The sequence below is a fragment of the Galeopterus variegatus genome, unplaced genomic scaffold (assembly GCF_000696425.1).
Source record: "Galeopterus variegatus unplaced genomic scaffold, G_variegatus-3.0.2 Scaffold6048, whole genome shotgun sequence".
NCBI lineage: Eukaryota > Metazoa > Chordata > Mammalia > Dermoptera > Cynocephalidae > Galeopterus > Galeopterus variegatus.
In genome coordinates, this window is record NW_007732159.1 from 130,699 (window position 1) to 139,823 (window position 9,125).

Sequence of the window (9,125 nt, forward strand, 5' to 3'; positions counted from 1 at the left end):
TGACCGGTAAGGGGATCTTAACCCTCGACTTGGTGTTGTCAGCACCACGCTCAGCCAGTGAGCGAACCGGCCATCCCTATATGGGATCCGAACCCGTGGCCTTGGTGTTATCAGCACCGCACTCTACCGAGTGAGCCACAGGCCGGCCCAACACATGGAGTTCTTGAGCTCTGGGACTCTCTGCAGGGCCCATACTCATGCCTCTGCCCACTAGAGTGATCATGCACTGTCCTCCTGCCTCCCAGTCTGCCACCTGTGTGCTCCCCAGGTCTCTGCCCCCACACTCAGACACTCAAGGCTGCTATGTCTCACCCAGGCAACGCCTCCTCTCCAGCCCTCCTGCAGCCCCTGGCAGGGGCTGTGGGTCAGCTCTGGAGCCAGCACCAGCGTCCCTCAGCCACCTGTGCCACCTGGTCAGGCTTCCACTACCGCACCTTTGATGGGCGCCACTACCACTTCCTGGGCCACTGCACCTACTTGCTGGCGGGAGCTGCTGATTCCACCTGGGCTGTCCACCTCAGGCCCAGGGGCCACTGCCCTCAGCCTGGGCACTGTCAGCTGGTGAGGGAGGGAGATGGGGACGGCCACAGGGAGGGGCTGGATGTGGGAGGAGGTGAGCTGCTGACCCCTCTTCCACTATGCGCCTCCCCAAGGTCCGGGTGACGATGGGGCCTGAGGAGGTGCTGGTCCAGGGGGGAAATGTTTCTGTGAAGGGGCAGCTGGTGCCCAGTGGGGAGTCACGGCTGCTCCATGGTAAGGGCACTCTGGGGAGCAGGAGACTCCACAATTGCCCCGCTTGCTCCTCTGGGACCATCTGGCCACCCCCCCCCGGGTGGGGGCCAGAAGAGCAACAGAGGGGCAGTTTGGGACCAAGCCAAATTGCTGTTGGGAGGCATTTGCAAATGAGGAGCTGGAGGATGTGGGCCTAGTCCCCCAGCCCCACTAACCCCCTCCAAACATGACCTCAGTGAGTCTATCTAACCCCCCGAACCTCAGTTTCCCCATCTGCCTCATGGGACTGTTGTGAGGAAGCGCTTTGGTGCTGACAGACGGAAAGCTCCCTTACTAAAAGCTTTGTCCTGTCTGGGATGGGGGTTGGGGGATGAGGTGGGGTGAGCCTCCCTCACTGCACAGCAATCATGAGCTTCTCAAAGAGGATGGGGATGGAAAAGTTACCGCTTCTGCTTTAAAGCAGGTACTTTTGGTCAAAGCACAGAGCTCACTAGAACTGGGAGCGCCCCTTCCCTTCCTCCCTGGGCGGTTTGAGCCCTGCTATGCTGGTGGGAGGGGGCGGGGAGTGTGACTGCAGGAGATGAGTGACCCCCATCCCCCACCCAGGGCTGAGTCTGCAGTGGCAGGGGGACTGGCTGGTACTGTCGGGAGGCCTGGGGGTCGTTGTGCGGCTGGACAGGTCCAGTTCGGTTTCCATCTCCGTGGACCACGGGCTCTGGGGACAGACTCAAGGTCTTTGCGGGCTCTACAATGGCCAGCCTGAGGGTAAGGTGGGCATGGCTTGGTGGCTGGTAGGAGGGAAGGGAAGACAGGAGACCCAGACCCAGCGCCCCTGCCTCACCCTCCCTCAGATGACTTTCTGGAGCCAGGCGGGGGACTTGCCGTGTTAGTTGCCACCTTTGGGAATTCCTGGAGGCTCCCGGAGTCTGAGGTGAGACTGGCATCCTGGGCTCCCTTCCTGCCGCCTGCCTGCCCATGCCTGGCTTCTCACCAGGGCCCTTAGCTCTTGACTTCTCCAAGCCTTTGTTCTGTCTCCATCACTGGCCTCTTCCCCAGGACAGGCTGGCCCCAGGGAAGAGGGGGCAGGCCCCAGGTGCCCCAAGTAAATTGGTGTGAGGTGCTGCCCACAGCCCAGCAGCCTGCTGAGAACCAACCATTGGGGATCATACTTGCCAACCTGGTCACTGACCACCTTTGGGCAACTAGCTGGTCATCTGACCTCCTGCCTATGGGCTGACTGTGGCCCGGGCCTCTCCACCTCCTCACCCAGGCCTGCCACTTTGCTGTCCCCAACAGCCCCAGGTGTGGGCCGGGGGACAGGATGGTGGGCTGTGAAGTGACTGTAAGGGCAGTGGTCATTTTCTTGGTGTCCTGGTTAATGGACATCCCTGCCTGACTCTGCTTGTCCCCAGCCTGGGTGTCTAGATGTGGTGGAGGCAGCCCAGGGCTGTGAGGACGCCCTGGAGGACACAGAGGCAGACACGGAGACTGCCCAGCTGCGGGCTGAAGCCCAGGACATTTGCCATCAGCTGCTGGATGGTCCATTTGGGCAATGCCACACCCAGGTATGGTGGAGGTGGAGGTGGGGTTTGGCACCTAATGGGGGTCAGGCAGGAGGGGTGCTAGAGAAGTCCCAGTTGGATAATCTGGTGCTGCCATCCCCCACTCTGTCCTGGTTTCATCTCTGGGAATGGAGAGGGCTCATATGTATGCTATGCTCTCGGAGGTCCCTTCCAGATGTTAACCAGGGCATGATGGAAGCAAGGGGTGGGAGGGGCTGGCGGGAGAAGGCATTTGTTGGCTGAGGTCCTTCTCTGCAGGTGCACCCCTCTGAATACCATGAGGCCTGCCTCTTTGCCTACTGTGCAGGGGCCATGGCGGGCAGTGGGCAAGAGGGGCGGCAGGAGGCCGTGTGTGCCACCTTTGCCAACTACGCCCAGGCCTGTGCCAGGCAGCGCATCCAAATCCACTGGAGGAAGCCTGGCTTCTGCGGTACCGATGGGGCCTCCCCACCCTGACCAATTGACCAAGGGCCCCCCGAGTGCCCTCCCTGCTGGCAGGAGATCACAGACCACTCACAGCCCACTCCTGTGCCCACAGAGCGCTCATGCCCGGGCGGCCAGCTCTACTCAGACTGTGTCCCGTCCTGCCCGCCCAGCTGTGCGGCGGTGGGTGAGGGAGAGGAGGGGTCCTGCGGGGAGGAGTGTGTGAGCGGCTGTGCCTGCCCACCCGGCCTCTTCTGGGATGGCACCCTCTGCGTGCCTGCCGCCCACTGCCCCTGCTACCACCGGCGCCAGCGCTACGCTCCCGGCGACACCGTGCGCCAGCTGTGCAACCCGTGGTGGGTCCTCGGGCCTTGCTGGGGTGGCAACGGTGTAGTTCCTTCTGCCCCCACCCTTTATGCTGTTTCCCAGCCTGCCTCTCCCAAATTTCCAGCCTCTTTCTGGGGGTTCCTCACGGTGACCTGTGACCTCTCCTGTCCTGACTGAGGGCCCTGCTTAAAGACCTTGCCAGCTGACCTCTACCCCTTCCTGTGGTAGCAAAGGGGTGTGGGGGAGGGAAGGAACCAGGGCGTTGGGGGCGGGAGGTCAGATCCAGCCCAGCCTCCTCCGCTGCTGGGGGCTGATGCCAGAGTGCACTGTCCCACCCCGTGTGCCCACAGCGTGTGCCAGGACGGCCGCTGGCACTGCGCGCAGGCCGCATGCCCCGCCGAGTGTGCGGTGGGCGGGGACGGGCATTACGTCACCTTTGATGGGCGGAGCTTCTCCTTCCGCGGCGGTCCAGGTTGCCGCTACAGCCTGGTGCAGGTGGGCAGAAGGCAAACTCCGGGATGGGGGGGTCTTGCCAGAACGGGGCCATTCCTAGAGGGTGTTGATGGGGCAGAGGTGGCTGTAAGGAAACCACAGTACAAATAAGCGAAACACACAGTCCTCCAGGAAAAAGCCGAGCGCGAACTAATGCTGGAAGGAGGATGGCTGCCCTAGTCCCCTAAGTCCCCCTTTGGGTTCTCACCTCCTTATATTCCCAGTGAAAGCCTCCTGTCATCGTCCCCCCAGCCAAGGGCCACCATACAAGACCCGTCCTCACAATCCTGTCTCACAGATGGGGCAAGCTGGGCTTGCCCCAAAGCAACCCCAGAAGAAACGAGAAGCCCTCCTCCCCACGCCCCCAGCCCTCCCCCAATAACGTTAGGCCACTGCCCAAGTTCAGGTGCAGGTCCTGTTCCTTTCCACCATCTGGGGTGCCATTGGTGATGCCTCCAACTAGCTATTGGGCCATTCCTGCTCCTTTCACTAGCGGTGGGGTGAGGAAATCAGGGGAGCACAGGCTGATGGCCTGTCCACGGGGAGGGAAGAGGCAGCCGTCTCTCCCCAACACACACAATCACAACCAAAGACGCGTGTGCATACATACACATGCTGCACACCACTGCATGCACACGCCTACACAAATAGACACAGACATGCACACATGACACACATGTATGTGCACACAGATTTGACTTAGCTTGTATGTACATATGCACACACTCTAGATGAACATACATACCCATGGGGAGGAAAGAGCCATCTTGCCCCAAAATGCAGACGTGCATGTACATACACACAAGTGCACACACAAATATGCACGCACACATACCTACACACAGTGCACATACATGGCCACGCACACACATATGCACAGACAGTCCACGTGTGCCAACCCTCGGAGAGGGTTATGCCCCTTACATCACAGAATCTGGCTGGATGGAAAGTGGTCAGTACAGGTGTTGGGTGGGAGCTGCCCCCAGGCGTGTGCTGAATGGGGTCTGCAGAGAAGGTTCCAGGGACTTCCTCAGGGAGCCTGCTGGCCTGCCCCTCCTCACTCCACCACATTCCTTCTGTCTGCCCCAGGACTATGTCAAGGGGCAGCTGCAGATCCTGCTGGAGCACGGGGCCTGTAACTCTGGGAGCTGCCTCCATGCCATCTCTGTCTCCCTGGGAGACACCCATGTCCAGCTCAGGGACTCAGGTAGCCTCAGCTCTGCCCCCTGGGGACACCACCTACCAGGCATCCTATCAGCACTCCTCCCCCTACAGACTCAGGTGCCATCCCTCACCTTCCCTCCATACTGCCCAATGGCTTTGGAGCCCCAAAACTGCCCCCTTCCAGATTCACTTCCTCAGTTTCCCCCACCCTCCCATCTCTAAAGCAGACACAGAGTCCTGCATAAATTTTCCAAGGCATCTTCTGCCCCATCTTCAGAGGAAAATACAAGTCACGCAGTTGTGGGAGTCTGAAAGGCCCCTCTCAGTCGACTGTCCCTCCAGCCTCCCCCCACCCCTTGCCCCATCTGCTCCAGGCTCTCTCTGTCCAGCTCCCCCAACACACCGACCACAAAGGGAAAGGGACAGGCAAAAGTGGTGCTGAGGGTGGTCCTTGGGCCATGGTGGGGGTGTGCCACACTTCCAATTGTGCCTGGCAGCCCACTCCGACGGGCCCCCCACCTCCCACCCAAGGTCTTCCCTTCTGCAGCCTCATCCTTCCATGCCCATCCCCCTATCCTCCCCATCATCAGGCCCCCTATTCCAGGAGCTGTACTGGTCGATGGGCAGGATGTGGGCTTGCCCTGGTTTGGCGCTGGGGGGCTCCGTGTCTTCCGAGCCTCTTCCATCTTCCTGCTGCTGCACTGGCCCGGGGCCCAGGTCTTCTGGGGGGTGTCTGACCCTGCAGCCTACATCAGTCTGGACCCCCGCCATGCCCACCAGGTGTGCAAGGGAGGCAGGTGAGTGGCTGGGCAAGGCTATGTGGGACTGTATTTGACTGTCCCTTGTGCACTCCTGTGGCCCAGGTACAGGGTCTGTGTGGCACCTTCACCTGGAACCAGCAGGATGACTTCCTGACACCAGCTGGGGATGTGGAGACCAGCATTGCCGCCTTTACTAGCAAGTTCCAGGTGGCAGGCGAGGGAAGGTGCCCCTTGGGGGACAGTGCCCTGTTCTCCCCCTGCAGCACCTATTCCCAGCGCCATGCTTTCGCGGAGGCAGCCTGTGCCATCCTGCATGGCCCAGCCTTCCAGGTAGCCGGGTTGGGCTCCCTTCCACACCTATAAGATGGGACAACACCTGCCCTGCCCTCCTCCTGGGCTCTTGGGAGGATTAAAGGAGACTAAATGCTGTGGTGGTGCTGCTGAGCATAGGGAGGTGGCAGTAGGGATCCGAGGGGATGGGAGAATCCATGGAGCAGGAGCTGAAACATTTCCTTCTCTCCCCCTAAGGAATGCCACGGGCTAGTGGACAGGGGGCCGTTCCAGCTGCGCTGCTTGGCAGCTGTGTGTGGCTGTGCCCCAGGCCGGGACTGCCTGTGCCCCGTGGTCTCTGCCTATGCACGCCGCTGTGCCCAGGAGGGTGCCCCATCTCCCTGGAGGAGCCAGACCCTCTGCCGTGAGCTCACTCAGCCCAGGCTCCGTCCCACCTCTCCCTCCCAGTCCCTTCTAGGAGTAGCTGGGGGCAGGGCAGGGGCAGGGCAGGGCTATGCAGATTGCTGGGCTTTTCTTCCTGCAGAGGCACAAGGGATCTGGATAAGGTGGGCAGAGCTGGCAGTGCCTACACCCTGATCCCCATGTGTCCCTGTGTTCAGCTGTCCTGTGTTCTGGTGGCCAGGAGTACCAGGAGTGTGCCCCGGTGTGTGGTCGACACTGTGGGGAGCCAGAGGACTGTGGGGAGCTAGGCGGCTGTGTGGCCGGTTGTAACTGCCCCCCAGGGCTGCTGTGGGACCATGAGGGCCAGTGTGTGCCCCCCAGCTTGTGTCCCTGCCAGCTCGGAGCCCATCGCTATGGCCCTGGCAGAGCCACCATGAAGGACTGCAACCGCTGGTGAGGGCAGCGACCTTTGTAGGGGAGCAACATGGGGGTGAAGAGGTAGACCATGAGAGAGAGTGGGGAGATTTTTGCAGATGAGGAAACTGAGGCTCAGTTAGGCTAAGTGGCTCACAGAGTCATATAGCTTGTTAATGAGAAATAAAGGCAAGTTATAGACCTGTGGAGGCAGGGCTGGGATCCAGGGCGTGGTGGGTGGGGATGAGGTTCTCATGAAATCCTTCCCCTGTCTGGGCTGGAAGTGGGGTTGTTCAATATTTCTGCCCACCCCAGACCCCAGAGAATGGCCCCACTGGCACTGGGGCAGGAAAGGGTGACAGCGTCTATGCAGGCATGTGAGGCTGCTGGACACGGCCCAGCTTCCTGTGCTGGTGACCGTGGTGATGGGAGGTGAGCTGCTCAGGTCTCCAGCATCAGAGCTGGGTTTTCACTCAGAGTTAGGGGATCAGACACCTGGGGTCCCAGTGTCTAGGTTCCTGAGACTCTCACCAGCTCAGACCAGGGGCCTGTGGCTGAGCCTGTGCTTGGGTCTGGCTCTTACTCCCACCCGACCTCCCGCAGTGTCTGCCAGGAGAGGGGTCTCTGGAATTGCACGACTCGCCACTGCCCCCCACAGCGGGCATTCTGCCCCCAGGGACTTGTCTATGCTCCTGGCACCTGCCTCCTCACCTGTGACAGCCCCAGAGCCAACCACTCCTGCCCTTCAGGCAGCGCTGATGGCTGTGTCTGTCCTCCAGGCACCGTGCTGCTGGTGAGTCTTGTGTGGGGCGGCAGGTAGCATTCCTAAACCAGGGCACTGTCCTGCTCCCCTAGCTGCTGGAAAGCCCTCCACTGTGCGCTTTGTCCCCACCCTGTGCCCAGGATGAGCGCTGTGTGCCTCCTGACCTCTGTCCCTGCCGTCACAGTGGGCAGTGGTACCCGCCTAATGCCACCATCCAGGAGGACTGCAACATCTGGTATGCCCAGCCCCCTTGACCTTGTGGCCCCTGGCTCCCCAAACATAATCTTCCCTACACTAGAAAGGGTTGGGGTGGTATGTGGGTGGGATAACCAGCCCAGCCTAGGCGATAGGAACCCTCCAGAGTCCTCCATGCTGAGGGCCGGCCTCGAGTTGCCGAGACCCTGGATATTGGAATCCCCTGGATACAGCTCTGTCCTCAGTGGCTCTGTCCTCCCCCCTTGCCCACAGTGTGTGTCAGGGCCGGCAGTGGCACTGCACAGGCCAGCGATGCAGTGGACAGTGCCAGGCGTCTGGCGCGCCCCACTACGTGACGTTTGATGGACTGGCCTTCACCTTCCCTGGGGCCTGCGAGTATCTGCTGGTGCGAGAGGCCAGCGGCCGGTTCACAGTCTCGGCCCAGAACCTACCCTGTGGGGCCAGCGGCCTCACCTGCACCAAGGCACTGGCCGTGCGCCTGGAGAGCACTGTTGTGCACATGCTCAGAGGTGACTCTAACATTGAGAGGGTGACATTTGCTGGGGAGGGGCACACACAGCTCCACAGGGTGGCTGAGGCCCGAGGTCCTTGTGTCTGCCCACCACCAGCCAAGTCTTTGCTGGACTTGGTTACCCTCAGTGCAGTGGGGCTGGTGCTTCTCCTGTGGTTGAGAATCAATTCTGGAAGCCTCCAAGAAATTAAGGCCCGGAGACGTCTAAAGATTTGCTCAAGGCCACGTAGGTAGAGAAGCAAAAGGAAGGTCGGAGGGGAGCCTGGGAGGGCCTCACAGGGACCTGGAGACCCTTTTCTCCAGGTGGGGTCTGAACGCCTCTCTTCCTCCACAGGCCGGGCAGTGACGGTGAACGGGGTGAGCGTGACGCCCCCTAAGGTCTACACAGGCCCTGGGCTGAGCCTGCGCCACGCCGGCCTCTTCCTGCTGCTCACAACCCGCCTGGGCCTCACCGTGCTCTGGGATGGAGGTCAGGCCCCTGCCCCCAACCCTCTGACCCATCCTCAGTTTTAGCATGGGGGTTGGGCCCTTCCTCCCTATCCCTGACCTTCCCTCCTCCTGGCCTTCCTCAGCTCTGAGGCCAGGGCTGAGCCCCCCACAACCCCACAGGGCAGATTTCCAGTCTGCCAGCCAGGCCGGGGTCCAGGACACTGCCCCCGCCCCCACAGCCCCCACTGCCCCACCCAGCCCAGCGCCAGCCCTGCCTCGCAGCACGTGCAAGTGGTCGGAGTTTCCAAATGATGTTTTCGTCATTATGTTTTTCCTCATTATGAAAGCAATACATCTTCACCAAAGAAACATTTAGAAAATACCAAGTTTTAGAAAGAAGAAATGAAAATAACTCTCCTAACATCCCACCAGCAGGACGCGAGCAGTTGGCGTTTTAGAAATATAACTGTTATGGAGAAGTTGAGAGAAATCAAAATCACCCCCATGTGGATGAGGCTCAGCCCAGCTGGCTGCCCTCCGAGCTTCCCGGCCGGGGCGCTGGTGCTGGTGGCTCGCACAGTCCCTCCTGGAGGCTGGTTTCCCCGTCCAGAATCCAGCCTCGTGGAGAATTTCCCTGCCTCGAACCGCCCCCCCCCCCC